Genomic DNA, 12,923 nt, shown 5'->3' on the forward strand with positions numbered 1-12,923 from the left:
TCTGTAACATGCCAGTCTCTGCTAGGGAACGGGATGAGAAATACTGGTAAAAAACATAGAAAATCATGATAAAATGCTACAGTCCAGTTCAAAGACAAGCTACAAAAAAGAAGGAATAGTATCTTATCTACAGGATAAGATAAGGAATAGTATTACTGATGTCAAAAGGTCAGAAATTCTGTTAATCCAGAAATAAATCCCATCTGTTAAAACGGATTCCAATGCAGAGTGTTTTGTTGCCCCAGGGTTCCTCCAGCATCATCTCACCCCTCAGCCCTCTACCTCCCTGACTCCATTATCTCCCTCCCACACAGCCACAGCAGGCTCTCCTCTCTGTGCTGTGGAGATCACCCTCAGGCCCTCAACCTGGTCTCAGTTTCAGACATACCCTCTTCAGTCATATAACGCACTCCGCAGGTGTGGCTACTTTACCAGGATGGATTACCAGGACGTGTACTCAAAGCATGCGTGGACCAACTGGCAAGTGTCTTCACTGACATTTTCAACCTCTCCCTGACCGAGTCTGTAATACCTACATGTTTCAAGCAGACCACCATAGTCACTGTGCCCAAGAATGCGAAGGTAACCTGCCTAAATGACTACCGCCCCGTAGCACTCACGTCGGTAGCCATGAAGTGCTTTGAAAGGCTGGGCATGGCTCACATCAACACCATCATCCTGGAAACCCTAGACCCACTCCAATTCGCCCCAACAGATCCACAGATGACGCAATCTCAACACACTGCCCTTTCCCACCTGGACAAAAGGAACACCTATGTGAGAATGCTGTTCATTGACTACAGCTCAGCGTTCAACACCATAGTGCCCACAAAGTTCATCACTAAGCTAAAGACCCTGGGACTAAACACCTCCCTCTGCAACTGGATCCTGGACTTCCTGACGGGCCACCCCCAGGTGGTAAGGGTAGGCAACACTACATCTGCCACGCTGATCCTCAACACCGGGGCCCCTCAGGGGTGCGTGCTTAGTCCCCTCCTGTACTCCCTGTACTCCCTGTTCACCCACGAATGCGTGGCCAAGCACGACTCCAACACCATCATTAAGTTTGCAGACGACACAAGTGGTACGCCTGATCACCGACAACGATGAGACAGCCTATAGGGAGGAGGTCAGAGACCTGGCAGTGTGGTGCCAGGACAACAACCTCTCCCTCAATGCGAGCAAGACAAATGAGATGATCGAGGACTACAGAAAAAGGAGGGCCGAACAGGCCCCCATTAACATTGACGGGGCTGTAGTGGAGCGGGTAGAGAGTTTCAAGTTCCTTGGTGTCCACATCACCAACAAACTATCATGGTCCAAACACACCAAGACAGTCATGAAGAGGACATGACAACACCTTTTCCCCCTCAGGAGACTGAAAAGATTTGGCATGGGTCCCCAGATCCTCAAAAAGTTCTACAGCTGCACCATCGAGAGCATCCTGACCGGTTGCTTCACCGCCTGGTATGGCAACTGCTCGGCATCCGACCGCAAGGCGCTACAGAGGGTAGTGCATACGGCCCAATACCTCACTGGGGCCAAGCTTTCTGCCATCCAGGACCTATATACCAGGCGTGTCAGAGGAAGGCCCAAAAAATTGTCAAAGACTCCAGTCACCCAAGTTATAGACTGTTCTCTCTGCTGATGCACGGCAAGCGGTACCAGAGCGCCAAGTCTAGGTCCAAAAGGCTACTTAACAGCTTCTACCCCCAAGCTATAAGACTGCTGAACAATTAATCAAATGTCAAAGGCCACCCGGACTATTTACATTGACCCCCCCACCCTTTGTTTTTATACTGCTGCTACTCGATGTTTATTATCTATGCATAGTCACTTTACCCCTACCTAAATGTACAAATTACCTCGACTAACCTGTATCCCCGCACATTGACTCGGTTCCGGAACCCCCTGTATATAGCCTCGTTATTGTTATGTAATTTTATTGTGTTACTTTTTATTTTATTTTTTGCTTTAGTTTAAATATTTTCTTAACTCTATTTCTTGATCTGCATTGTTGGTTAAGGGCTTGTAAGTAAACATTTCACGGTAAGGCACATGTGACAAATAAAAATTGATTTGATTTGATTCTTGAACTCTTCTAGCTGTAGAAGAGTTATTAGTCCTTTGTTGTTAGTCCTTTGTTGTTCTCCATTATGATTGACAATGTATTCTCCCAGGTGAGACCTTTAGGTTGCGAGTTCGAATCTCATCATGGACAACTTTAGCATTTTAGCAACTTTTAAATTACTTATTACTTTTTAGCTACTTTGCAACTACTTAGCATGTTAGCTCTTCCACAGTGCCCCATCATCCGCAAACAGTGACCTCCCAATATCAGGTCTCACCTGGGAGAATACATTGTCAATCATAATGGAGAACAACAAAGGACTAATGACACTTCCCTGGGGGGTACCATTATCTACCTCATAGCTTTCTGACATAGAGCTCCCCACCCTCACTTGTATTGATCGCCCAAAAAGGCATGTGGGAGACTCCCCAAGCATATGTTAGAAGTTACTCTTGTCAGATGAGACTAAAATTGAGCTTTTTGGCCATCAAGGAAAACGCTATGTCTGAGGCAAACCCAACACCTCTCATCACCCCGAGAACACCATCCCCACAGTGAAGCATGGTGGTGGCAGCATCATGTTGTGGAGATGTTTTTCCATCGGCAGGGACTGGGAAACTGGTCAGAATTGAAGGAATGATGGATGGCGCTAAATACAGGGAAATTCTTGAGGGAAACCTGTTTCAGTCTTCCAGAGATTTGAGACTGGGATGGAGGTTCACCTTCCAGCAGGACAATGACCCTAAGCATACTGCTAAAGCAACACTTGAGTGGTTTAAGGGGAAACATTTAAATGTCTTGGAATGGCCTAGTCAAAGCCCAGACCTCAATCCAATTGAGAATCTGTGGTATGACTTACAGTGAGGGAAAAAAGTATTTGATCCCCTGCTGATTTTGTACATTTGCCCACTGACAAAGAAATGATCAGTCTATACTTTTAATGGTAGGTTTATTTGAACAGTGAGAGACAGAATAACAACAAAATAATCCAGAAAAACGCATGTCAAAAATGTTATAAATTGATTTGCATTTTAACTCTCCAAGGATGTCAGCGACAAGATTGTAGACTTACACAAGGCTGGAATGGGCTACAAGACCATCGCCAAGCAGCTTGGTGAGAAGGTGACAACAGTTGGTGCGATTATTCGCAAATGGAAGAAACACAAAATAACTGTCAATCTCCCTCGGCCTGGGGCTCCATGCAAGATCTCACCTCGTGGAGTTGCAATGATGAGAACGGTGAGGAATCAGCCCAGGATCTTGTCAATGATCTCAAGGCAGCTGGGACCATAGTCACCAAGAAAACAATTGGTAACACACTACGCCGTGAAGGACTGAAATCCTGCAGCGCCCGCAAGGTCCCCCTGCTCAAGAAAGCACATATACAGGCCCGTCTGAAGTTTGCCAATGAACATCTGAATGATTCAGAGGAGAACTGGGTGAAAGTGTTGTGGTCAGATGAGACCAAAATCGAGCTCTTTGGCATCAACTCAACTCGCCGTGTTTGGAGGAGGAGGAATGCTGCCTATGACCCCAAGAACACCATCCCCACCGTCAAACATGGAGGTGGAAACATTATGCTTTGGGGTCGTTTTTCTGCTAAGGGGAGAGGACAACTTCACCGCATCAAAGGGACGATGGACGGGGCCATGTACCATCAAATCTTGGGTGAGAACCGCCTTCCCTCAGCCAGGGCATTGAAAATGGGTTGTGGATGGGTATTCCAGCATGACAATGACCCAAAACACACGGCCAAGGCAACAAAGGAGTGGCTCAAGAAGAAGCACGTTAAGGTCCTGGAGTGGCCTAGCCAGTCTCCAGACCTTAATCCCATAGAAAATCTGTGGAGGGAGCTGAAGGTTCGAGTTGCCAAACGTCAGCCTCGAAACCTTAATGACTTGGAGAAGATCTGCAAAGAGGAGTGGGACAAAATCCCTCCTGAGATGTGTGCAAACCTGGTGGCCAACTACAAGAAACGTCTGACCTCTGTGATTGCCAACAAGGGTTTTGCCACCAAGTACTAAGTCATGTTTTGCGGAGTGGTCAAATACTTATTTCCCTCATTAAAATGCAAATCAATTTATAACATTTTTTACATGCATTTTTCTGGATTTTTTTGTTGTTATTCTGTCTCTCACTGTTCAAATAAACCTACCATTAAAATCATAGACTGATCATTTCTTTGTCAGTGGGCAAACGTACAAAATCAGCAGGGGATCAAATACTTTTTCCCCTCACTATATGTGGCCGACGCAGGCACACACAATAAAGCCATGAATAGCGGTAGCATTAATCGCACCATTGAATCTCACCATAGCTGTTTTTATCATGATAAAGTGACCAAAAACCATGTTCCTCTTTTAATGGAAGCATTTGTATGGAAAGCCAAGTTGAAGCCAGCATTAGATGTTGTCGTCCTCATAATAACCGCACGTGGTTCTACTTCAACAGAGTAGCGCAACACCCTTCAATTGAAGCGGGGGAAACAAACGAAAGTGGCTACATCTCTAACAAAAACAGATAAAAAATTAAATCACAGATAATTATAAGGGAGCAGGAGAACTTATAGATCTGATTAAAATAATTACAAGCACTTTTCAAGAACCAAATTGAGGAAATGTCTGATTTTCAAGGTAGGCCTATTCCACTAAGCCTACTTGAATTTCTGAGCTCCACATTCAAGTAGGCTATTTCATTGCAGGTGTAACATGGAAAGCAAAATGTATTTGTTATGTTATTTCATTACCAGATAATTGTGAATAAGCCCACTAGGCTATGCAATTTGTTGTCATTATATCCAGAATAATTAATAGGAATAGCAATGGGTGTGTCGCAATAATTTAATCCATTTTAGAATAAGGCTGTAACATAACAAAATGTGGAAAAAGTCAAGGGGTCTGAACACTTTCCGAATGCACTGTAGATCCAATCTGGATCCAGGCACAACTTTCTTCACTGGTGTAAAGAATGAGACACTAAAATATTCTGGACATTCCTTGCAAACACCTTTTTTTCACTTCACTGTTCTTCACTTCACTGTAATTCAGAAAATTCCTTCCTGGATCAGATGATGATGTGGGAAAATATTACCATGTAACTAATCAGCTGGAAACCAAATGTATATCCAACAAGTATTATGCATAATTATTGAATAACCACTTTAATGACTGTATCATTTGGGTTTTAAGTATCAAGGTAAGGCGACTCTTTCGGTTAGAAGCATTTGATTTTGCAATCCAAAATCGCATACATAATTATGGATTTGTGTGCCTGTGAAACCCCTAACATAAGGAGACACAATGTTAAGTACAAAAAACTGTCAGAGAGCTAGATCCAGGATTCTTACAGGGTTGAAGTTCAATGTCTAATTTAACGGATTAATGCTTAATATATTATATAACCTGTGGTGTGTATTCGTGGATGCCAAGGGAAGCCAGGCTAACACAAAAAATTGACAAAAAACACACAAAATTATTTAATCTCTCTGTGTTTCATAATGTTCCTTCAATTCGCAAGAGGCTGAATGTATCTCAGAGGAGAAAGCATCCGAGCGAGCGAAACAGCGCCCCTCTGTCTCTCTACGTGTAGGCCATCTATCTGATGCTGTCTGGTCCAAACGAGTATGACATTGTTGCCGCCCTGTAGCATTGAAGGCAAGGGAAGCCAGCGAGCATCTGAACTCTTGACAAAAAAAGTATACAAAATTAGCCAATCAGCGTTGAGCTAAACTGAGCGAGTTCAACTGTGAATGGCCCTGGAGCACCAAAAAAAGTGTCAAGGTATACCATCTTGAATTGCGTCCCTACTATCAAATTCCATTGAGAGCATACGTCATTGACAGAAAAACTTGAATTGTTGCATTTCATTGTGTTGTCCCTTTCCTAAATTGGCCATGGATGGAGATAGGGATTTGGACTTGTGGTTTTACTTAATTCTCCGTACTGGCCAATGATTATAACGGCGATTCTGATCCAACCATTAATTCATACAGTGTTGTTCCCCTGGCCTGAGAGGATGGAAGTTAAATATGTAGCTAGATGTAGAAGGCTGATGTTAACTACCTAACGTTGCCCATTAATGGAAGTTAAGCTAGCGAGCAAGCATTTTAGCCAGGTAGCCTAGGACAACAAAAAATAAAAGCGTGTACTGTATGACAGAGAGACCGTTTCGTCAACATGAAAGAGAGGAAGATGGCATTGGCGTATCTCTGCAAGTAGGGTGAGTCAACATGTTTTTCTACTTCCACGAACACGAACGCGCACGCACTCACACACACACACACACACACACAGAAATCAGAACCATGGACAGCCAAATCATATTTAGCTTACGTTGATTGGACTAAATTGATTTTGGTATCTTTTAGTTGTCACTGTATTAGACTAAGCAGAGGTGATTTGATGATGTTGAAATGTTGCTGGAATAGTGGAGGCATGTCCTGTTTTCTTTGCGACTTGCGGTAACTCTGTGGTTCTAAATCAATAGTTATTGTCTCGGCCTTTAGGCTTATACTGTATATCACGGTCGCAAGGTATATGAACTAACAGGTTATTGAGCTGTGGTGGCCGAAAACAAACCTTTGCTGATAATGCCGTGATGATAAGAAGTCCGCCGACACTGTACTTTGTTTATAAAGGTTTATTATAACAAAGAGTTTCAGCGTCAGATTTACAGATACCTGCAGATATCTGAAGAACAGCAGGAGCCAATTCTGTAATTCGCTATTCCCCCTTTTTCCTGTTCAAGACATGGTATTTATATCATATATGACATAGTATGGCGTGATTTTAATATCCAATCCCTGGCCTTTTTCACATATCTCCCCATATCCTTTTTTCCAGGAACTTTAGTAATGCTTTCCAGATGTTTCAGCAAAGTAGAGTAAAGTTAATATGTTACACCATTTGCAAACATCAGCAAAATCCTAGATTCTAAGACACTACAGAGCAAACAATGCAATTTTCACAACACATAGGTTGTAATATTTGTATTTTTCTTGGGGGGGGGGGGTTCCCATTGATTTTTCCCATGCACCGCTACTGGATATAGGGACAACTTAACACTGCCATAAATGCAAGGACAGACAAGTCATGTTTTGTCACACAATTTTGGACAAATCAGTCAAGACACCGACCATGATAAATAGTTAAACATAGGTTTTAAATCAACTCGTGAATTTGATTGACTATAGATATGATCCCCCCTTATATCTTAATGTAATGACATGAAAAAGATTGGCCGATTATTATCAATGACTTATCAACAGCTGTAACAAGTTGTCCAGTGGTAAGAAATCCTCACTGGTACTCTAGTTTATATACTGAACAAAAATATAAACGCAACATGCAACAATTTCAAAGATTTGACTGAGTTACAGTTCATATAAAGAAATCAGTCAATTTAAATAAATAAATTAGGCCCTAATCTATGGATTTCACATGACTGGGAATACAGATATGCATCCGTTGGTCACAGATACCTTAAAAAAAAGGTAGGGGCGTGGATCAGAAAACCAGTCAGTATCTGGTGTGACCACCATTTGCCTCATGCAGCACACAATCTCCTTTGCATAGAGTTGATCAAGCTGTTGATTGAGGCCTGTGGAATACTGTCCCACTCCTCTTCAATGGCTGTGCGAAGTTGATGGATATTGGCGGGAACTGGAACACGCTGTCGTACACGTCGATCCAGAGCATCCCAAACATGCTCAATAGGTAACATGCCCGCCAAATTCTCTACAATGACATTTGGAGGTGGCTTATGGTAGAGAAATTAACATTCAATTCTGGCAACAGCTCTGGTGGACATTCCTGCAGTCAGCATGCCAAATGCACGCTCCCTCAAAACTTGAGGCATCTGTGGTATTGTGTTGTGTGACAAAACTGCACGAGTGGCCTTTTGTCCCCAGCACAAGGTGCACCTGTGTAATGATCATTCTGTTTAATCAGCTTTTTGATATGCCACACCTGCCAGGTGGATGGATTATCTTGACAAATGAGATGCTAACAGGGATGTAAACAAATGTGCACAAAATTAGAGAAATAAGATTTCTGTGCATATGGAACATTTCTGGGATCTTTTATTTCAGCTCATGAAACATGGGAAAAACACTTAATGTTTTTTATACTCAGTGTATAAACGCAACGTAAAGAACACCTGCTCTTTCCACCAGGTGAATCCAGGTGAAAGCGATGATCCCTTATTGATGCCACTGGTTAAATCCACTTCAAATCAGTGTAGATTAAGAAGAGGAGAAAGATTAAAGAAGGATTTTAAAGCCTTGAGACATGGATTGTGGATGTGTGCCATTCAGACGGTGAATGGGCAAGACAAAATATTTAAATGCCTTTGAACGGGGTATTACATTTACGTCATTTAGCAGACGCTCTTATCCAGAGTGACTTACAAATTGGTGCATTCAACTTATGATAGCCAGTGGGACAACCACTTTTTTATTTATTTTTTAAAGGGGGGTGGGGGGGGTAGAAGGATTACTTTTATACTATTCCAGGTATTCCTTAAAGAGGTAGGGTTTCAAGTGTCTCCGGAAGGTGGTCAGTGACTCCGCTGTCCTGGCGTCGTGGGGGAGCTTGTTCCACCATTGGGGTGCCAGAACAGCGAATAGCTTTGACTGGGCTGAGCGGGAACTGTGCTTCCGTAGAGGTAGGGGAGCTAGCAGGCCAGAGGTGGATGAACGTAGCGCCCTCGTTTGGGTGTAGGGCCTGATCAGAGCCTGAAGGTAAGGAGGTGCCGTTCCCCTCACAGCTCTGTAGGCAAGCACCATGGTCTTGTAGTAGATGCGAGCCTCAACTGGAAGCCAGTGGAGTGTGCGGAGGAGTGGGGTGACATGAGAGAACTTGGGAAGGTTGAACACCTGACGAGCTGCAGCGTTCTGGATATGTTGTAGGGGTTTAATGGCACATGCAGGGAGCCCAGCCAACAGCAAGTTGCAGTAATCCAGACAGGAGATGACAAGTGCCTGAATTAGGACCTGTGCTACTTTCTGTGTAAGGTAGGTTCGTACTCTGCGAATGTTGTAGAGCATGAACCTGCAGGATCGGGTCACCGCTTTGATGTTAGCGGAGAACGACAGGGTGTTGTCCAGGGTCAGGCCAAGGTTCTTTGCACTCTGGGAGGAGGACACAATGGAGTTGTCAACCGTGATGGCGAGATCATGGAGCGGGCAGTCCTTCACCGGGAGGAAGAGCAGCTCCGTCTTGCCGAGGTTCAGCTTGAGGTGGTGATCCGACATCCACACTGATATGTCTGCTAGACATGCAGAGATGCGATTCGCCACCTGGTTATCAGAAGGGGGAAAGGAGAAAATTAATTGTGTGTCGTCTGCGTAGCAATGATAGGAGAGACCATGTGAGGATATGACAGAGCCAAGTGACTTGGTGTATAGAGAGAATAGGAGAGGGTCTAGAACTGAGCCCTGGGGGACACCAGTGGTGAGAGCACATGGTGCGGAGACAGATTCTCACCACGGCACCTGGTAGGAGTGACCTGTCAGGTAGGACACAATCCAAGAGTGAGCAGCGCCGGAGATGCCCAACTCGGAGAGGGTGGAGAGGAGGATCTGATGGTTCACAGTATCAAAGGCAGCGGATAGGTCTAGAAGGATAAGAGCAGAGGAGAGAGAGTTAGCTTTAGCAGTGCGGAGAGCCTCCGTGACACAGAGAAGAGCAGTCTCAGTTGAATGACCAGTCTTGAAACCTGACTGGTTTAGATCAAGAAGGTCATTCTGAGAGAGATAGCAGGAGAGTTGGCTAGAGATGGCACACTCAAGAGTTGGAGAGAAAAGAAAGAAGGGATACTGGTCTGTAGTTGTTGACATCAGAGGGATCGAGTGTAGGTTTTTTTAGGAGGGGTGCAACTCTCGCTCTCTTAAAGACGGAAGGGACATGGCCAGCGGTCAAGGATGAGTTGATGAGCGAGGTGAGGTAAGGGAGAAGGTCTCAGGAAATGGTCTGGAGAAGAGAGGGGGGAATAGGGTCAAGCGGGCAGGTTGTTGGGCAGCCGGCCGTCACAAGTCGCAAGATTTCATCATTCTTTTCAAAAATGGTTGACGAAGTCATCCACAGAGAGGGAGGAGGGAGGGGGAGGAGGAGGAGGATTCAGCAGGGAGGAGAAGGTGGCAAAGAGCTTCCTAGGGTTAGAGGCAGAAGCTTGAAATTTAAAGTGGTAGAAAGTGGCTTTAGCAGCAGAAACAGAGGAAGAGAATGTAGAGAGGAGTCTAGTTTTCCTCCATTTCCGCTCGGCTGCCCAGAGCCCTGTTCTGTGAGCTCGCAATGAGTCATCAAGCCACGGAGCAGGAGGGGAGGACCGAGCCGGCCGGGAGGATAGGGGACATAGAGAGTCAAAAGATGCAGAAAGGGAGGAGAGGAGGGTTGACGAGGCAGAATCAGGAGAACGGAGGGAGAAGGATTTAGCAGAGGGAAGAGTTGATAGGATGGAAGAGGAGAGAGTAGCGGGAGAGAGAGAGCGAAGGTTGCGACGGCACATTACCAACTGAGTAGGGGCAGAGTGAGTAGTGTTGAAGGAGAGCGAGAGAGAAAAGGATACAAAGTAGTGGTTGGAGACTTGGAGGGGAGTTGCAGTGAGATTAGTAGAAGAACAGCATCTAGTAAAGATTAGGTCAAGCGTGTTGCCTGCCTTGTGAGTAGGGGGGGGGACGGTGAGAGGGGTGAGGTCAAAAGAGGAAAGGAGTGGAAAGAAGGAGGCAGAGAGAAATGAGTCAAAGGCAGACGTAGGGAGGTTAAAGTCACCCAGAACTGTGAGGGGTGAGCCATCCTCAGGAAAGGAACTTATCAAGGCGTCAAGCTCATTGATGAACTCTCCAAGGGAACCTGAAGGGCGATAAACGATAAGGATGTTAAGCTTGAATGGGCTAGTGACTGTGACAGCATGGAATTCAAATGAGGAGATAGACAGATGGGTCAGGGGGAAAAGAGAGAATGTCCACTTGGGAGAGATGAGGATTCCTGTGCCACCGCCGCGCTGACCAGATGCTCTCGGGGTATGCGAGAACACATGATCAGACGAGGAAAGAGCAGTAGGAGTAGCAGTGTTTTCTGTGGTAATCCATGTTTCCGTCAGAGCCAAGAAGTCGAGGTATGGTAGTAGATGCCAGGCGCACCGGTTTGTGTCAAGAACTGCAACTCGGCTGGGTTTTTCACGCTCAACAGTTTCCTGTGTGTATCAAGAATGGTCCACTATCCAAAGGACATCCAGCGAACTTGACACAACTGTGTGACGCATTGCAGTCAACATGGGCCAGCATCCTTGTGGAACGCTTTCGGCACCTTGTAGAGTCCATTCCCCGACGAATTGAGCTGTTCTGTTCTGCAACTCAATATAAGGAAGGTGTTCCTAATGTTTGGTATACTCAAATGTATTTTTCTACAGTGTAGAAAGACAACACTTTTATCCATTCGAGAGGGGTGGATTTTTCTTTTGTTTAACTTCCTTTATAGCGACAAATTATGGAAACTGTGTTTTTCGAATAAATGATGATTGGCAAATATTTTTGAAGGTACGCGCGGCACGTGATGTCAACACAACTCTAAATGCCTACTGCCTGCTAAATCGAATTTTTTTAACTATAAAAAGTATGTTTCTTTGTAGGATCCTTTTCCTGACTTTAAAGAATGGCTGAATTGCTTCAAATTGCTTTTCTGGTTGGCTGGATGCAGGTTTCCCCATCCAATTATTTCCAGTGCAAGTTTCACCATGGCACGGACCGTGGCAATATGTTGGCACATGAGAATTACTAGAATATGGCAAATATTCTTGCATTCTATCCTTGCTACCGGTTACATGAAACAGATAGGTGGGAGGGCATACAGGCTGTCGCCAATTTATGAATGCACAATTTGCCTAAATGGGTAATGTAAACACTTAAACCACTACATTTTTATTCATCACTGTAGGTTTGTGTTTATATCAACACAAGATAGTTAAATGGAAACGCACCCTAGCAGTCACTTGTCTCATCTGTTTTTATGCGAACTTTCTAAATGTCACCCCCCACCGCCCAAAAAAATGAAAGAATCACAGGACAAGTTAATGGAAACATAGCTAGTGAGTATGTTTACAGTGGGGGGAAAAAGTATTTAGTCAGCCACCAATTGTGCAAGTTCTCCCACTTAAAAAGATGAGAGAGGCCTGTAATTTTCATCATAGGTACACGTCAACTATGACAGACAAATTGAGAATTTTTTTTCCAGAAAATCACATTGTAGGATTTTTGATTAAATGTATTTGCAAATTATGGTGGAAAATAAGTATTTGGTCACCTACAAACAAGCAAGATTTCTGGCTCTCACAGACCTGTAACTTCTTCTTTAAGAGGCTCCTCTGTCCTCCACTCGTTACCTGTATTAATGGCACCTGTTTGAACTTGTTATCAATATAAAAGACACCTGTCCACAACCTCAAACAGTCACACTCCAAACTCCACTATGGCCAAGACCAAAGAGCTGTCAAAGGACACCAGAAACAAAAATTGTAGACCTGCACCAGGCTGGGAAGACTGAATCTGCAATAGGTAAGCAGCTTGGTTTGAAGAAATCAACTGTGGGAGCAATTATTAGGAAATGGAAGACATACTAGACCACTGATAATCTCCCTCGATCTGGGGCTCCACGCAAGATATCACCCCGTGGGGTCAAAATGATCACAAGAACGGTGAGCAAAAATCCCAGAACCACACGGGGGGGACCTAGTGAATGACCTGCAGAGAGCTGGGACCAAAGTAACAAAGCCTACCATCAGTAACACACTACGCCGCCAGGGACTCAAATCTGCAGTGCGAGACGTGTCCCCCTGCTTAAGCCAGTACATGTCCAGG

The sequence above is a fragment of the Coregonus clupeaformis genome, chromosome 11 (assembly GCF_020615455.1).
Source record: "Coregonus clupeaformis isolate EN_2021a chromosome 11, ASM2061545v1, whole genome shotgun sequence".
NCBI classification, from domain to species: Eukaryota; Metazoa; Chordata; class Actinopteri; order Salmoniformes; family Salmonidae; genus Coregonus; species Coregonus clupeaformis.